We start from the raw sequence: 18852 nt of genomic DNA on the forward strand, positions 1-18852 counted from the left end.
ATTTGCTGCATACGTACTCTATATCTTTAGGCTACTTTGGTGAAGATAGCACTGAGAACAAGGATACGGTAAGATAATTTGTATATTTGTTGGCATTACTCCTTTGACACCTTTGTCCAATGTGCATTCCCACTGTTCACTCTCTCTATTTGGGGATTTTTTTTTATTGCGACCGTAGGTCGCATTTACTACCAAAACCTCCACAGGCTGTCTGTCTGTCCGTCAGTCAGTCAGTCAGTCCGTCACACTTTTGCCCTGCTCATATCTCCACAACCGTTGCCCCCATCCATGCCAAATTTTGCACACACACTCCTTGACTGCCAAACTACAACCTCCAAGGACCCCCGGAGCCCCAGGGACCCCTAGGTCCCTGGGGGACCCCAGATGTAAAAAATGACCAAATGTGCTCACACGTCACACGTCACACTTTTTCCCTGCTTATATCTCCGCACCCGTTGACCCGATCCATGCCAGATTTTACACACACACTCCTTGCCTGCCAAACTACAACCTCCAAGGACCCCCGGAGGGACCCCCAGATGTAAAAAATGACCAAATGTGCAAAAATGACCAAATGACCACCCCAACGGGGCTGCTCACGGGGAATTCCCGGGGACCACCGACTCCTGGTGCTCCAGAACGGATGCAAAAGTGGTGGCGCCCCCAGTGGAGGACCCCCTGCCACTGCAGCGCACATAAAATGCCGTAACTCGGGCTAGGAGCGTCCGGGAGAGCCGGGGCCGGTACCTATTCGTCCACCAAGGCAACGTGGAGACCCCACCCCTCATTTCTCACATGGCCCTATTCTAGCGCCACCTTCAGGCCGATTTTTAAAACACATTTTTGGACACTGCTCCTACAGTTTTTGCCATAAAATCACGAATATCACTACACAGCATGTCTACACTCATGTCATCAACATGGATCAGGAAGATTTTGGAAAAACACATTTTTGCCCTATTTGTGGAGATAAGCCACCTACGGTCGCTTATCTCCCGATTAGGGAGTCTTACTGGTAATATTTTGTTTGTTCTCGCTCTTAAATGTACTGCGTTCTATATTTTTAGCGATTTTAATGATTTCAAATTCAGGGGTTTGGCCGTTTGAACATGCGTACAATTGGCTAAATATGAATTTACAGACACAATGGCTACGCATATCAAAATCTGAAATCCTTAAAATCGCTAAATGATAGAAAGTAGTAAATGAAAACATTTTAAAAATCATCTTTAAAACAGTACATTTTGTCTTGATTAATTTAATGACTTGATGTCATGTGTTTTATTTAGTCTAAAATGTTGAATCTTATGACATTAACTCCCTTACATTTAAAATACACAATATTGTACTTTAAGCTCCACTACTGTATATTTCTAGGTATAGGGACCCCAGAAAAAAAAAGGGCTGGCAAAGCTGGTGTCACACTGGGCTGCCCCTCCCCCCGGCAGCCTTGTTGGCAGGACCGGGGGATATATACTAGCTATAGTAGCAGGACTTGACATTAACTTTTTGAGCTCACATCAGCATGGCCTCTGGACAAGTACATTTCCCATTCACTTGTCCAGGCGCAAAAGTCACTGGTCAATTTGCCATTTCAGTATTTTTTTTTCTTCTTTTTTTTTGACAAATAAATAAGACCCCCTTGGCCCCCTCCACTCCACAGTCCATAGTCTGTATACAGCACAAAGCTGCTATAGAAAATGTGAAACCAAAAGCCAGAAGTTTATTTAATTATTTTTCCTTAAATCGTTATCGCACGATTTTGTAACCCATTTTTCACCCAGTGTCAAGTACATTTCCAATTAACTAGTTCATAAGGATTTATTAGTTGTCCCGGACAACCGGACAAGCCTAATGTCTATGAGCCTTTCTGCAGCGCAAAAAATAAAATAAATAAATAAAGTTGAGCCTCAATGCATGCGTGCAGCACACTAGCTCTAAGGAACATTTTTAAATGTACTTGTGGCTTTTGGTTTCACTTTTTCTGTGACACTCCTAGCAGCTTTGTGCTGTATGTATACTATGGACTGTGGAGTGGAGGGGCCAATGGGATCTTATTTATTTGACCAAAGAAATAAGGAAAAAAAGAAATAAAAAAGACTGTGAAATGACAAATTAACAAGTGACTTTTGTGCCTGGACAAGTGAATGGGAAATGTACTTGTCAAGAGGACACTGTGTGTGAAAATGTTAATGTCAAGTCCTGCTACTATAGCTACTATATATCATCGGTCCTGCCAACATGGCTGCCGGGGGAGGGGCAGCCCAGTGTGACATCAGCCTTGCCAGCCCTATTGATACATTTTATAATGTACTTTTATTAATCCTATCACACAAATATGTGGCAGACCCCCCCCCTCCCTGTAATGACTCCAAGGACCCCCTATTGAAGACCCATTGTGTAGATTATTGAAGACCCATTGTGTAGATTATTAAAATGTGAAATTGATACACTTTCTTAGAGTCAACCCAAAGCTGGTGATGCTGAAAGCTCAGAGATCGGAGAAGATGACAACACAACACCTGAACACAAGTCTTCAGATCCCAGCAGCACTGTTCCTGCTCAAAGTGAGACAGGTAAATACCTGCATTCAAAGGCTATTTTAGCAGAAGAGATTCACGGTAGTGGGGAATAAAGTGCAGACAAAGTAGAGACACAACCCCAGTTAATCTAGTAATCATAAAGGCTGTAAGTTGCAAAACTATATTTCACTGACTTTCAAGTAAACATTAGCTATAACAAACAAAATAAAATTAATAATATAATAAAAACTAAATAATGTTTAGTAAAATGAAGCAGTATTGAGATGCTTACAGTAAATGATTAATCCGTATATATTTACCTACGCAAATGCTTTAGATCCCATCGATGGAGATAGCAGCAAGAAAAAGGATAAGGTAAGATAATTTTAGTTTTTTGGTTGCAAAATATTATTACAGCTGTTTGCACGTGACTGATTGTATGTTTAACTTTTTTTTTTTTTTGCAATTTAGCTTAAGTTAAAAGGTTTAAAGAAAATGTCCTGTTTTCTTAGAGTGACCTCAAAGCTGTTGATGCTGGACAATCAGGGATGGCAGATTGTGTTGGAGAAGACGTCAACACAACACCTGAACACAAGTCTTCAGTTCCCAGCAGCACTGTTCCTGCTCCAAGTGTGACAGGTAAACACCTGCATTCAATAATTCACTGCTTGGATGATACAAAGACAAAACATATTCTCACAACTGAATATGCTTATTTATTATTAGAACAATCTGTAATTACTAATCGCTTGAACGTGAGAGTCCATATTTTTGGAGAACATTAATACAACAATAAATGTTTATGCTGTATATTTAATTGTGCAAATACTGTAGGTTCCATTGATGGAGATGGCAGCAAAAACAAGGATAAGGTAAGATCAGTTTTTGTTTTTGCTGTCACAAGATCGTTAAAGCTGTTTGTGATTGTACTAATAACTCTTAACTAGATTTCTTGGCAATTTAGTTTTTTAAAGGTTTGTGTTTAAATCAGATACTATTTAAACAGATTTGTTTGAAGGAAGCAAAAGAACAAGGCTTCATGATATCCTCAAAAACTGCTATGTTAATGTTAACCCTTTTTGTGCCTATCCCGGACAAGTTTGGCGTTTTTTCAATCCAATACAATGTTTTTTTTTGCTATTTTACTTACCCTGAGCTGCTTGTAGAGATGTGGGTGGTCCTGGCTCGTCCTACGCTTTCCAACGAGTGATTCTAGATGGTCCGACGATTTATTCCATTGAAAATGGTTTAAAATAAAGTTTAGAGCTCCCCCAAAAAACTCAATCTATACGTCGCGGCGGCGCGACGTATTCCGGGGTGCCTATCCCGCTCTAAAATGAATTAATTAATCTGAGGCCTCAACGAAGCCCCGGTCAAATTTTCCATCCATGCCCGGGGCCGCGATTCTGTTTACATCGGCCCGTAATCGGGCAACGCCGCCGCACCGCGCCGCCCACTCCAATACAAACTCACATCTTTAGAGACCTTTTTCTCTGAACTGTGTTCCCAGTGCAGCGACAACGTTTTTTTGTGGCTAAAATAGCTTCAAATCGGGCTTCTAAAAAATAAAGAAGCTAATAGCTAACTGTTAGCTAACTTCCTCCGGTCTTCATCCATAACAGTGGTTGCAATGAAATCCCAAGCCACTACTGCCTGTGTCGACGGAAGTTAGAGCGAAGGCCTATACAGAAATGTCTGGCACTCTAGCGGCACCTTGTGGCCCCTGGCATTAAATCAGTTAACACAATAACATTAATTATTAATTCTGATGGTCTCTATACAAAAGTGACAATTGTTATGTTACGGGTCAAAAATGACCCGGCAAAGTGTGTCTCAATTCCCCCCAAATTGTCAACATTAATTTTTATATGTTTGAGAGAGAAACACACTTGTCCTCAAGTTGCATTTTTGGAGTAAAATAAACTTTTGGTTTGTGAAAATAAATCACTTTAACTTCTTTAATGTATAAGGGGTCAATTCTGACCCGTAACACCACAAGTGTAAGTTTTGTGTTAATATGTGTTAATGATATGAAAAATAATTAAGTAAAAACAAATAAAAACTAAAACAAGTCATTTATTTGTGGAAATATGTTCTAATATTTGTCTATTATAGCCAGATAAAATAATTAGCCATTGTCTTCAATATAGGACATGTAATGAGTGAATTGTAACATTTTTATAATTAAAAATTAGCTGTATTGAAAGTTGACACCCTAACCCTAACCCAAAATAATAGTTTAATAGTGTTTACATGGATATGAATGCATAAATGAAATAGATTTTTTTGTATTTTCGGCTGAATTAAATCACAGGTTAAATTTGACCCGCTAACACCAAAAGTGTCACCAGTTTTCTAACATAATGCAAGGGTTCAAAACTGTTATAGAGTCACAGACTGTTGAACTGGTGAATACATGTGGTGCTGTGTTGGTTTAGTTGCATAGCATGAGTTCATGTGTTTTGATGTGTATTTTTGTTTGTAGTTTTTAGTACATGTGTTTATGGGTGAATACATTAGCATATTGTTGTGATAGGCTATTGTTTTGGTGTATCTATAACAAAAAAAATCAGCCAGCTATATAAAGCACAGTACAATATAAATGTTTAAAGAAAATGTCCTGTTTCTTAGAGTGACTTCAAAGCTGTAGATGCTGGAAGCTCAGAGATGGAAGTTAGTGTTGGAGAAGATGACAACACAACACCTGGACACAAGTCTTCAGATCCCAGCAGCACTGTTCCTGCTCCAAGTGAGACAGGTAAACACCTGCATTCAATAATTCACTGCTTGGATGTTACTGAGCATCAGAGTAAAAGAGTCTTTAGTCACGAGTCAAGTCCGAGTCACGAGTCTTTGATCTCGAGTCGAGTAAGAGTCATGAGTCTTTGATGTCGAGTCGAGTCCGAGTCACAAGTCTTTGATCTCGAGTCGAGTCCGAGTCACGAGTCTTTGATCTCGAGACGAGTCCGAGTCACAAGTCTTTGATCTCGAGTTGAGTCCGAATCAGGAGTCTTTAGCAAAAAATAAAAAATAAAAAAAAATAAAAAATCTTGCCTTTTTTTATTAATTGTATTATTTAATTATACGATAGGCTGAAATACACTGAGCGTTCGAAATGAGAATCCGAGCGAGGACTCCCCTATTAGTTTATGTTGGCCAGAGCATTCAGCTGTCTGCTGTGCGTTCCGAACGCACTGACAGTTGATGATCTACACACACTGACTGACGTGACACACACACACACACACACAACCCCACACACACAACCCGAAATGGAAAATGCACAGAATGAATGTTTATCAGAATAGTAGACTACAATAATTTAGGCTCCTTAGTGCAGCTGTAGGCACAGCACAGGCTCACACAGCCAGACCCTGTTTGGGAATAAATCATCAAATAAGCGCAATGTCCTGACCTATGCACCATGCAGCTCAGTTGCTTAACGCTGGTTTTTGACATTACCGAAACGAAGCGGATAAAAGTGCAGAACTTTTTTTTAGGCTTCTTTAGGACCTAACGATGGGTTTTAGCCTTGGGTACCAAACTTTATTTTGATGTTTACCCATATAATATCCATATCAAGTTGGCCATCGACTTTCTATATAGGAGGAAAATACCCAGAAAAAGAAATCTGCTTTAAGTAGGATGTGAGAGGTCTAACTAGGGGTTTGTCATTCTGAATCCATTGCAAGCATTTGTTTTGCACAAAAATCTTTCCTTGCTAGAAATGGCCCCCAAAAACACCCCAAAAACTGTGAAAAATGATGACTCATCACTAAACCATCGTGGCCATTTCTAGCCCAATGAAAGTTTTTTGTACAAAACAAATGCTTGCAATGGATTCAGAATCATGACAAACCCCTAGTTAGACCTCTCACATTCTACTTAAAGCAGATTTTTTTTCTGGGTATTTTTCTCCTGTATAGGAAGTCGATGGAAGACCAACTTGATATGGATATTATATGGGTAAACATCAACATAAGGTTTGGTACCCAAGGCTAAAATCCATCGTTAGGTCCTAAAGAAGCCTCAACAAAAAGTTTGGCGCTTTTATCCGCTCCGTAACGGTAATGTCACTAAGCCACTGAGCTTTACAGTAGCCTTGTATTATGGCTTTAGGTTAGTTTCAGGAAAGGCAAGACAATGTACTCAACGGGTAGGTGGGCTTTCCATTTTTCCACTGAAAACGCATATGCATGTCCAACATGTCCCGTTTGCAAAGTGAACCTTTTTCATCATTATCCTTTGTGCAGTGGTCCAAAACAGAGCTGTATCGCGGCAACTAAGTGACAATTTTAAGTTCTTCCTACAACTGACAACAACCTATATGAACTAATAGCCTACTGTAGGTTTATTGTTCAGCCTATTTGCCTCTCAAAATCAACTAGATAAGGCTCTCAAAACCAACTAGATGGCTTATAGTCTAACACGTGTGCATTGCCTACCCAAAAAATCTGAGTTGCAAGCTATTAATCCACCGTGTTATGGCGCGTCGTATTGGAAACATACCCAAAGACACACTATAGCCCACGCGCGACAGAGTAGGAAGCCAGGAATAGTATACAAAAACAAAGCATTTAATAATCCTCTAGCAGTGTAACAGTACTGGGCATGGTGACGTAACCTCACGTTAATGCTTTGAGCAATAAGTTACGAGAGGTTAATGAGCTATTTTTAAGCTGCAGCTGTTGGAACATTAAGATGAGAGGAGGAGGCGCTTGCCAGAGAGAAAAGGGAAACCGACACTATCATTTTATCAAATTATTAAACAAATGCCAAGTTAGCTGAAGTAAAATAGCTGATGATGAGCTAAACTTGTGTGTTTTATTTCGCAGTTTTAATATTTAAATCTGACGATGAAAGGTCCATGCAGCAGCTGTGTCTGCGTCGCTTTGTGAGACAGACTGCGGTTTTCCCAACGACCCTGAGCGCAACGGTGGGGGCGCTCTGTGCGGTCCAAGTGAACACAGCGAAGCGCTCCACTGGCCCCCACCGTTGCGCTTAGGTTCGTTGGGAAAAAAAACACGGTCGCCAATGTCCGTGCACAGCGCTCAGCCGCGCACCAGAAGAAAGAAGGAGAAGGAAAGGCCAATATTTGTTGGGCTTGTCATTCATTATTGCGACCGAAGGTCGCATATACTCTGAAAAACCGCGTCGCTTGAGTGACCTTCCTTCCTTCCGTAACCTCTGTGATGTCAGTGTGATGTCAGCGAGTTGTGACATCACTTCCTGTACGGGGCGGCTACACGAAATGTGGATAACACTATATATGGAGATAGTCCAGTCCATCATGTCATATGGGACTACCGTCATAGACAGTAGCCAAAAGAGAAGGATACACAAGACTAAGAAAGACAAAAAAGGAGGAGGAGGATAAAGATACCAAAAGGAGAGAGAAGAAAGGGTGGATGAGGTACAATGTGTCTCAGAAAAGAAAAGGAGGTGGCAACGGGGGTGGCTAGATAAAGTTATTAGGCCTGGATCCGACTTTAAGTCGACGCACAGGATTCCAGAAGTGTAGCGCTTATTCGCTCTTGTATCAAACTGGTACTCGAAACGTTCTTAGAATTTAATATATATTTTCTAAAGTAAATATGGGGGCGGCTGTGAAAAAAAGAGAAGAATAAAAAAGAAAAAAAAGGAGGAGGAGGATAAAGATACCAAAAGGAGAGAGAAGAAAGGGTGGATGAGGTACAATGTGCGGTATCCTCCTTGTCAAGCTCGAAGTTGGTCATTTGGACCTATACATGGAGAAATGGAGCGAACCTGTTTGGCCTAAACATGGAGAGTGTCTCCTAGGGTTGATACCCTCACAAAAACATGAACAAACTCCCCCCAGAATGATAACAACTAGAATCGTCAGAGAAACGCTGTGGTTGGCCAGATAGTCAAGAATTGGCGCGACCTTGCCCTTTAGGGCGAGGTCGCATGTCACCCTGAGGTCGCATTCCACCCTCAGGTGTCTTACTAGTAGTACTTAAAATAAAGATTGTACACAAGTCTTATGAGCTCGAGTCGAGTCGAGTCTCGAGTCTTTGAGGGGCGAGTCCGAGTCGAGTCTCGAGTCTCCAAAATTGCTTCTCGGGTGCGACTCGAGTCCGAGTCTTCAACTCGAGTCCCCATCTCTGCTGAGCATAGGGGGAGAGCGGGGTAAACTGAGACACCAGGTAAACTGAGACGCTCCATTTATCTTGGCAATGGAACACATTTGTGGTTATCTGACCATTATATTTTCAAGCCCCTTGAATTTCCCACTTGTCATGAAAAGAGAGACCTGATAGTGCTTTAGAAAACATGCTTTTTTCACAAAAATGTGTTTTTTGCATGTAAAAGTAAATTTTCTTGCTGTCAACATAATCAGCTGTTGTGTCAAAGCAAATTGATGCAGGGAGAACATTTTATATCATACATGTTGATGAACTACCAACTTATACATCCATGTGATAGATGCTAGCTGAAGATTACCCTGAATTGATAAAAATATCCCTTTTCCAAAAATGTGGCTGTGGGGTAAAGTGAGACAATTGCTTCGGGGGAAAGTGAGACACTATCTCACATTATCCCAACATGATAGACAGGGAGAAAGCTGTAAAAACCTGATTAAAGGGTGAACCAAACTAGTCTCAGTTGTTTCTGATGTATTTTCCCCTGTAGAATCCATTTTTTATATATACTTCTTTGTATTGTGCATAATTAATGAGATAATTAGCATATTTGACAATACAACAATATACTTTGCAGAAATAGATTCTACAGGAAAAATTACATAAGGATAAACTGAGGAAAGTTTGGTAAACCCTTCTATCAATTTTTTATAGGGTTTTTAGTTTTTTCCTTCTGCCCATGTGTCACATTATTTGACACATGGGTGGAAATGACAGGACAAAGCCTATTAAAAGAATGTCTGCTATGTACATTTTTGTATTGCGCATATTTAACCCGGTTAACCGGGTTTTTGTGTTTTTATGGTAGTTTTAAAGTGAAAAAGGTGAGTGGATCACTTTACCCCGTTGATTTCTCTGGTCTGTCTCAGTTTACTGAGACACAAGACCACTTTTTTTTTAAACAATCATATTTTCTCTGCCTTTTGTCTTGAATATGTTCTGATATCTTCCATTGTTAGGAAACATCCCAAATTACTGGGAAATGTGTACATTTCTACTGATATATCTTTTAGTTCGCCTAGAGGGGAGCAAATGTAAAAAGTGTCTCAGTTTATCCCGTTCTCCTACTGATTGTTAATTAACTCAACTTGTAAAAATTAAAAACAATACATATCCACTTGTTTAAATTAAGCTACATTGAGGTAGAGTACTTACTGCATATGTGTAACCTGTCTCCGCAGGTTCCACTGAAGATAGCATTAAGAACAAGGATAAGGTAAGATCATTTGTATTTGGTTATTTAAGCACAAAAACATATCACTATCTAAGCTCAAAACCATTTTATTGATAAAGATAGACTACAATGGTATTACAATAGGCATAATGGGTCCAATTCATCAAGCACCTTATGGCCAAATCAAGGATTGCAATGATATTATTTACCAGCTCAGTGGCCTAGAGGTTTGAGTGTCTGCCCTAAAACTGGAAGATCTGGGTTCAAACCCCTGCTTGGCACTCAGCATAAAGGGTTGGATTGGGGGTAAGTCCCTGCGACATACTAGTGTCATGTCCAGGGGGTGTACTTGTACATCAAGATAGATATCATATTCAATCTAATTGGCTAACATTGAATTCCAAGGATTGCTCCTTTTTGAACAAAATGTCTCAAATCATGAACGCAGCCTGCTATGTGTGTGAGATTTTGCACACACATTCCCACTAGGCCAAGGAACAGATCCCACCCTGGTCTGGGGATCTTAGTATAATCCGATTCTATGGGAAAGAATGGAAAATCAAATATCTATTTTTTTGATTTTTGTTTTAGAGCAAAAAACGAATATTGGGTCAATTTTCCAATTTTCTAACTGTTAAACTAAAATAAAATTATACTAAAGTACCGGTAACGTTTTTGGGGTCTAGGGATCTTAGTATAATTTCATTTTTTGGGAAGGAATGAAAAATCAAATATCTATTTTTTCATTTTATTTTTTAGAGCAAAAAAATAATATTGGTTCAATTTTCCAATTTTCTAACCGTGAAACAAAAATAAAATTATACTAAGATCCCTAGAACATTTTTCTGGTCTGGGATCTTAGTATAATTAGATTTTTTGGTAAGGAATGGTAAATCAAAGATCATGATTTTCGTTTTAGAGCAAAAATCTAATATTGCTTCATTTTTCCAATTTTCTAACACTGAAACACAATCAGGAAAATACTCAAATGTTTGTCCATTTTTCTGATTGTACTACTATTCATTTTTCATTTTTTCCTCCCAATACAAAAATCCAAATATTGTCCGTTTGTAACCCTGAAACAAAAATCAGGAAAATGGTAAATTTTTCTGATTGTGTGATTCATATTTTGGCATTTTAGGCCCATTATTAAGTGTGCCTGCCATGCAATGGCAAAAGACTTATTGTAATCCGCCATACTTAAGTCAGTAAGTCATGTTCTTGCAAATTTCTGCTTGTAATAACTGCCGCACAATTTACGCCACCCACGCAATATATACATCAAAACGTGCGGCTCGGCCGGGAATAGGTTGCTATTACTTTCCTAAGAGAAAAGTTGTATCGTTTAATTGATATTAATTTATTAGTGAATTAATTTTACCCATTGACTCACATTCAATATTTTTTTTCTCGCAAACCATAGGGGCTACAGTTTCAAAACTTGGAGAGGAGATTTATAATGATATCAAGGATTAAATAAAAAATAATTTCGTCAGTTGGCCTCATGGTGGCGCTATAACAGTCTACTTTACCTTTCGGCCTGTAACTCTTGAACCGTGGGTCGGAAAATTAAAATTCCTTTTTCCCTGGATTCCTTGGGTCATGACGCATCTCTTCATATAGGCCACGCCCATTTGCGTCAGGATAGATTTTCCGCCATTTTTAATTTTCTTCAAAACACACTTTTTGCTCCTTTTCCTACATATTTTCTCCAAATGTCACAAAAATCGATACACACGATCTATGGTCTCATGCAATAAACATATTTAAACGATATTTTGATAGTCCATACCGTTCTTCCGTAACAGGGTTCCAAAGTTAGCGGGAGGAGCCCGTTTTGTAAGAAGTAGCCATGAATCACAAACGAAACATCCAGTCAACACCAAATTTTAACCACAAGTGGGGGGCGCTATACTGAACATATACCCCAAAGCATTTCCACTTCGACCCATAGGGGGCACCACAAACGCGCAAAACGTAACCGTTTCATGCCAAAACGCGTTTTTCAGGGGGAACGACCCTCTCAAAACGAAACAAAACGATCTCGGGAGCGACGGGACAACGTAATCGCCTTGCGGAACTTGTGGGAGGAGCCTATTTCTTAAAAACAAGAAACGATATTGCTAATGCTAACACATGCTAATGCTAACAAATGCTAATGCTAACAAAGATGCTAATGTTAACACATACAAGGTTGCACACACTTAGCGAGCTGCAGGCACACTTAAAATTTCTTCGAAATTTTCTTTTCTAGTTCAATTATCTAGTCCAGGAAAAAAACCTCATCGTGAATGTCAAGACCAATCACATGGTCTACAACTTCAAAATAAAAGCTGTAGGCGAGCCCAGGGATCTTCAACGTTTTCAGGCCAGGGACCCCCAAACTGATGGGTAGATAGAGCAGGGACCCCCTACCTCGAAGGGTGAGGGTGGGGCTACAACATATTGTAGGTGTAGGCTATATTTATGAATAAAATTCAATACTATGCTATTAAAATAATAGATTATATATTCATGATTTTATTTTAAATATGCATGTACTCTAGGCTACAAGTGGCGTACCACTGCCATTTATAAACATACCTTATTAACTGAGAACCAATGTCAATACTATCAATTTAGCACTAACAATCTGTCATTTGCATAATAATCATGTATAAAAGCTGTTCAAAATAGACAGAATCATGTTTTTAATGCTTAATTTAAAACAATTTCAGGGACCCCCTGCAGTATCCCTGTTGAAGACCCCTGGCCTAGCCTAACCTAACCAGGTAGGCAGGCAGGCAGGCAGGCAGACACAGGGACGTCACAATGGGGGGGGAGTGGGAATGACCTAGGGCCCAAGGTGGAGGTGCCTGGAATTATTTTCTAGGCCTACTTTAGCTTTTGAAAAATAGCAGATATACTAGTAGGACGCCTCAGGGCGCGACCATGCCCTGAAGGGCGACATGCAACCTCGCCCTCGAGGTCGCGCCAAACAGTGCCTGTTGAGATTGGCAAAACATGCCCATATATGGGCATGTTCTGCCATTGTCGACTATATATGAGCATAAAATATATGGGCATGGAAGGGCCATCAAGCCAGAGTGTGAGGTCAGAGCAGCAAACCCATTATGTTAAGAGTGGTTCTGCTGACATCACAGTGACGTCACAGTGATGTGTCAGGGGAACCACAGTGTCAGGCGTTATAGACAGACGGAGATATGGTCATGCTGTTGACCATTCACATATTATTGAGACAGTTGCAATAATAATAATAACTAGAAATACTGTTCCTTCGAAACAGTGTGGGCCCGCTTCCAACCCAACAAATAGGATACTTTAAGGTACTTTAAGGTACAGTACCTTACAGTATTGTACTGTACCTTACTATACTGTACTGCACCTTACTGTACTGTACTGTACTGTAACTTACTGTACTTTACTGTACTCTACTGTACCTTACTGTACTGTACCTTACTGTACTGTACTTTACTGTACTCTACTGTACCTTACTGTACTGTACTGTACCTTACTGTACTATACTATACTGTACTCTACTGTACCGTACTGTACCTTACTGTACTGTACTCTACTGTACCTTACTATACTGTACTTTACTGTACTCTACTGTACTTTACTGTACTCTACTGTACTTTACTGTACACCACTGTACCTTACTGTACTTTATTCTACTTTACTGTACTTTATTGTACTTTACTGTACTCTACTGTACTTTACTGTACTCTACTGTACCTTACTGTATTGTTTTGTACTTTACTGTACCTTACTGTACTTTACTGTACTCTACTGTAACTTACTGTACTTTACTGTACTCTACTGTACTGTACCTTACTGTACTTTACTGTACTCTACTGTACCTTACTGTACTGTACCTTACTGTACTGTACTTTACTGTACTCTACTGTACCTTACTGTACTGTACCTTACTGTACTATACTATACTGTACTCTACTGTACCGTACTGTACCTTACTGTACTGTACTCTACTGTACCTTACTATACTGTACTTTACTGTACTCTACTGTACTTTACTGTACTCTACTGTACTTTACTGTCCTCCACTGTACCTTACTGTACTTTATTGTACTTTACTGTACTTTATTGTACTTTACTGTACCTTACTGTACTTTACTGTACTCTACTGAACCTTACTGTACTTTTACTGTACTCTACTGAACCTTACTGTACATATTCTATGTGTTCTAGAGGTGTATATTGAGTGCATATACTGTAGGTTAACAATCCCAGATCACATCTGTCCTCCACTATGTCTATAACCAAGGCGTTCTTCTATGTGGCCACTCCAGACTGAGGAGTGGAGCATGACTTTTATTGTGTTTGTGGATCTGATTTGAAAATGCATTGGTTGTGATATCTCCCTGAAAACCAACAACAACCACTAATACGGCTGATTGTCCCTGCGGGTTCTAGGATATATACTGTAAATCCCATTGCCCGGGATCCTAAAACCTTATTCTTTTTAAGTAACATTTCTAAAACACTACAAAACATGTCTCAAAGACAAATACAAGCAAACGTCTCCACAGTAACACAGTAACAGTTGTTTGTGTGTGTGTGTCTGTGTGTGTGTGTGTGTGTGTGCGTGCGTGCGTGCGTGCGTGCGTGCGTGTGCACATTGTAGATCAACTTCATAGCAGTATTAAGTGGTCCATCTATGTTTTTTATTAATAATAAAATCTGCAAAGTAACAAGTAACTGAGGCTGTCAAATGCTGTATTTATAGTAGAGTATATGTAACAAAAATGGAAAGTAGAGTAAAAGTACCTCAAAATTGTACTGCAGGTACAAGTACTTGTATATACTTGAGTAAATGTACTTGGTTACTTTGCAGCACCACAGAACAGCCAATGACAGACAGGCCTTTAATCACAGCTGTCTCAATCAGTAGAGTGGAGAGGGACATTTATAGATATTTGTAGTTTTAACTCGGAATATATACATCACAAAGCTTAGATATTTGGATCAAATCAGAGAGCAGACCTGTGTGAACGCAATGATATAGATAGCATATCTGAAGTGTGAACACTGCAGCCACAGCGCCTTAACATAAACATGGGTCTATTATCCTTCTCTTCACTCTGTCCCCACTCACTAAACCCATTGGAAATGCATTGGGTGCTTAAAGTTAAACATTTTTATTTTTTTATATTTATACTACAAAACATTTCAAAACCAAGAATACAAGCACACGTGTCCTCAGTAAGCTGAACACATAAAAATTTGAATGGTGTTGAAAGGTGTAAGCGTTTAAGAGATGAATCGCGCCAAAGTTTTGAGGAGATACTGACTAGTATAGAAATAAACTAGAAAAATATTGTTCCTTCGAAACAATTGTGGGCTCGCTTCTAGCCAGAAAACAATGGCTATAAAAGTACAAAATGTCAAGATCGCAGGCAGTGCTCTCTTTGACGTTACTGACGTCAAAGATTGGTCCATTTTTTCCAAAAATGTTATGCAAAAGTTGACCCGCTGGTGGCGCTATAACAGGCCAATGATAGAAGGGTGGTATCTGTTCCTTGACCTATTGGGAATGTGCTTGCAAGATTTCACGCACATCCCAGGCTGTGTTCATGATTTGAGGTGTTTTTGGCTTTGGCCACTTTATCGCTGCTTGCAGCTATATTTATTATTATTATTTTATTATTTTATTGTATGCACTTCATAGGCATGTTAAATAAAGGTCCTTAGATTGCGTGTAGAATGTTTCATGCAAATTGCTAAAAAGAAATCCTAGAATAAAAACGATTTTAAGCGTTTCACAAACTGCTCAAAATGATATAGCGCCCCCCTTTGGCCAATTGGGGTATGATTGGTTTTAGTGATATTTGGAATAACACTCTACATCTTTGCCAAATGCCATGAACATGCTACGTTGTATGTATGATTTAGAGGCAGAAGAATAATTTGCATAAAAATGCAATATTCATTGAATTATTTAAAAAAGCATGTTTCAATTTTAAAGAAATCCGATCTGACAGATCTTTAGATATCGGTCCAAAGTTCACGTAAAAAAAGTTTTGTGCACGTGACGTGAAAATTTCAGAATAAAAGCGGGTTTGCGCGTTTTACAAACTGCTCAAATTGGCGGAAAATCTAAGGGCGGAGCTTACTTAACAACGACACAGATGTCTTCCGCTCGAGTCAAAGCACGCGTGTAACAAGTTGCATGTCTTCAAACGAAACGAGTCAAGACTTATGCCCGTTTGAAGTTTGAATTTTCAAACGCTTCGTATAGCGCCCCCCTTTGGCCAATTGGAATAAGATTGGTTTCAGTGATATTTGGACTAACCCTCTACATGTTTGCCAAATGCCATGAAAGTAACACTTTGCATGTTTGATTTAGAGGCAGAATAATAATTTGCATAAAACCGCAATATGAATTGAATTATTAAAAATTAATGGTTTAACGTACAAACTTCTCACCACATAGACTGTATAGGTATTGGTCCAAAGTTCATGTGAAAAAAGTTTTGTGCACTTGACGCGAAAATCCCAGGAGGAGATAGATTTTTACTGTTTTTCATATAATTCCGAATTGTGGGAGACCTAAAGGTCAGAGGTCAAAAGTTAGAGGGTAAAAGTTGTTCGGCATGAGGAGACGCATAAGTGTATACAGGTTTCATGGCTGTATGTATAACACAGCATGAGCTATACCTGTTCAAAGATCGCACTTTCGAAGGCTTCCTACAGCGCCACCATTTGGCCGATTGCTGTATAAAATAATAGCACACGTCGCCACTGTAGGCTGAACACATTGATGTTTTTATTTTCATTTTCTCACTAAGTATGTAGGAGTAGAAAGGAACCGAAATCCCGTCTACTGTTGATTGCCTGCCTGATAGATAAATAATGACAATATCTAAAGTGTGCTCGCCTTATAGGCGAGCCCACAATAATGAAGATAACATACGTGTGCTCGCCTTCCAGGCGAGCCCACAACTAGACTCTCTCACTCTGTAGGCACTCTGTCGAGGTGCCAACTTACCCCTCATGCTCAAGCAGGCCACACATGGCCTACTTGTGTGCAAGCAGAGAGCGCCATGAGGTGTTCGCTGCTGGTCTCATGTCCCTAATTATCTTCGCCCGTTAATGAAGACTTTATCGAGAGCGCTCTTATATACTAAACTCTGCTGACATCATCACCAGAAATGCTGGTCGCTCATTGGCTGTAGGGGGACACCTACATACATACATACATTCCCAGCTATTCCAGGGCTACGGATTTCTCAGAGGTTTGCGGGAGTAACCAGCGTCTGGGATCCGGTGAAGAGCTCTCTGTTGTATGGGATACATACATTCCCAGCCATTCCAGGTCTACGGTCTTCAAAAATCCCATTCACCTACATACGTACGTCCAAAAATGTCTTGCACCCATAGGTACACAGCAAAATGTATCCATTTGTAACTCTGAGAGAGTATAAATGGAACCAAATGAACCCTTACGGGTCCATTTAGTTCCATTTAAGGCTACCCTCTCAAGTTAAATCAACACTCAGGTTTTTACTGTGTAGTTTTATGGGAGCTATCATTCAGTTTATTACCATGTACAACTTCACCATGCATATGCTCATCTCATACGTAGGTGTAGAATCTATTTCTGATGTTATATTTTCAATAGCCGGTCTTATGCCAGTCTTAAGGAAGGGAACACAGCTCTATTTTGATTGTCTTAAGTACCAGCTATTATGTCTTAACTTAAAGGCCTGTCCATACTGTCTCCGACTCCGACTAAACCTTTCGCAGGAAAAATCTGGTTCAACTACAAAATGACGTTACCTGCATCTTCTGAGTGTTGTCAGGGGAACCACTCTTAACAGAATGGGTTTGTTGCTCTGACATCTCACTCTGGCTTCATTGTGATGTCACACTAACAGAATCCCTTTTATGCCCATATATGCAGTTCCCTGATGTCATCATTATTAAGCCCATATCTAACAGGACTTCATATGGGAATGCCCATATATGGAGGCCAAATCAGCCACATACCACACTAAAGATTGGTTATACAGACAGTGATCTCCATGTATGGGCATAAAGGGTATGATGTCAGATGTCATAGACATTAAAGGACTCTCACATAACGAATAACCGAGGAAGCATGTTTGGCCTCTCACAGAATATCTCTATATACAGTATATATGGGTAACTGGTCCGATATAGATCACTGGCCAAATGGCCAAGAATTGGCATGAACTTGCCCTAAAGGGCGAGGTTGCATGTCTGCCTGAGGCGATTATTATTATTATTATTATTATTACCCTATTATTACTTGCGCATTATTACTCTGCTTGTGCAAGTACTGTTTTTGGTTTGGTATGTATGTATGTATGTGTGTGTATGTGTGTGTATGTATGTATGTATGTATGTATGTATGTATGTATGTATGTATGTATGTATGTATGTATGCATGTATGTATGTATGTATGTATGTATGCATGTATGCATGTATGTATGTATAGCCTATGTATGTATGTACTCAGGCCTGCAATTTCTTCATTTTAGGGGCAAGGCCGCTTGGCCTTTGGTGTTGTCCATCTTTTGAGGGCAAATAGGCCAAATGCCAGGGCAGGAAGGCCATCAAATAAAACAAGATTTCAGTCCATTGAAAGAATTTGTTGAAGTATTTATTTATTGTTTAAGTATTTACAATCTGATCCATGCTCAGCTCTGCACCAATCAAAGTCACTGGATTGGTTTAAAGATGGGGACTCGGGGGAGTTAAGATTTCAGAATCTCAAGAAAAGACACTGGTGTCTACATGACAAGAAAGAGACACCGGTGTCTACTGTCTACATATTGACCTGAAAGAGAAAGAGGAGAAAGTGGTACAGTCAGCTGGGGCATTAAGGCCACTGTGGCCTCAGGTCATGCCATTGGTTTGAGGGGCACAAGGCCAAACAGAGGGGCAACGGCGGCCATGGCCTTCATGGCCTCCATGAAATTCCTGCCCTGTATGTACTGTATGTAT

Source organism: Nannobrachium achirus (assembly GCF_963921795.1).
Source record: "Nannobrachium achirus genome assembly, chromosome: 4".
Classification (NCBI taxonomy): domain Eukaryota; kingdom Metazoa; phylum Chordata; class Actinopteri; order Myctophiformes; family Myctophidae; genus Nannobrachium; species Nannobrachium achirus.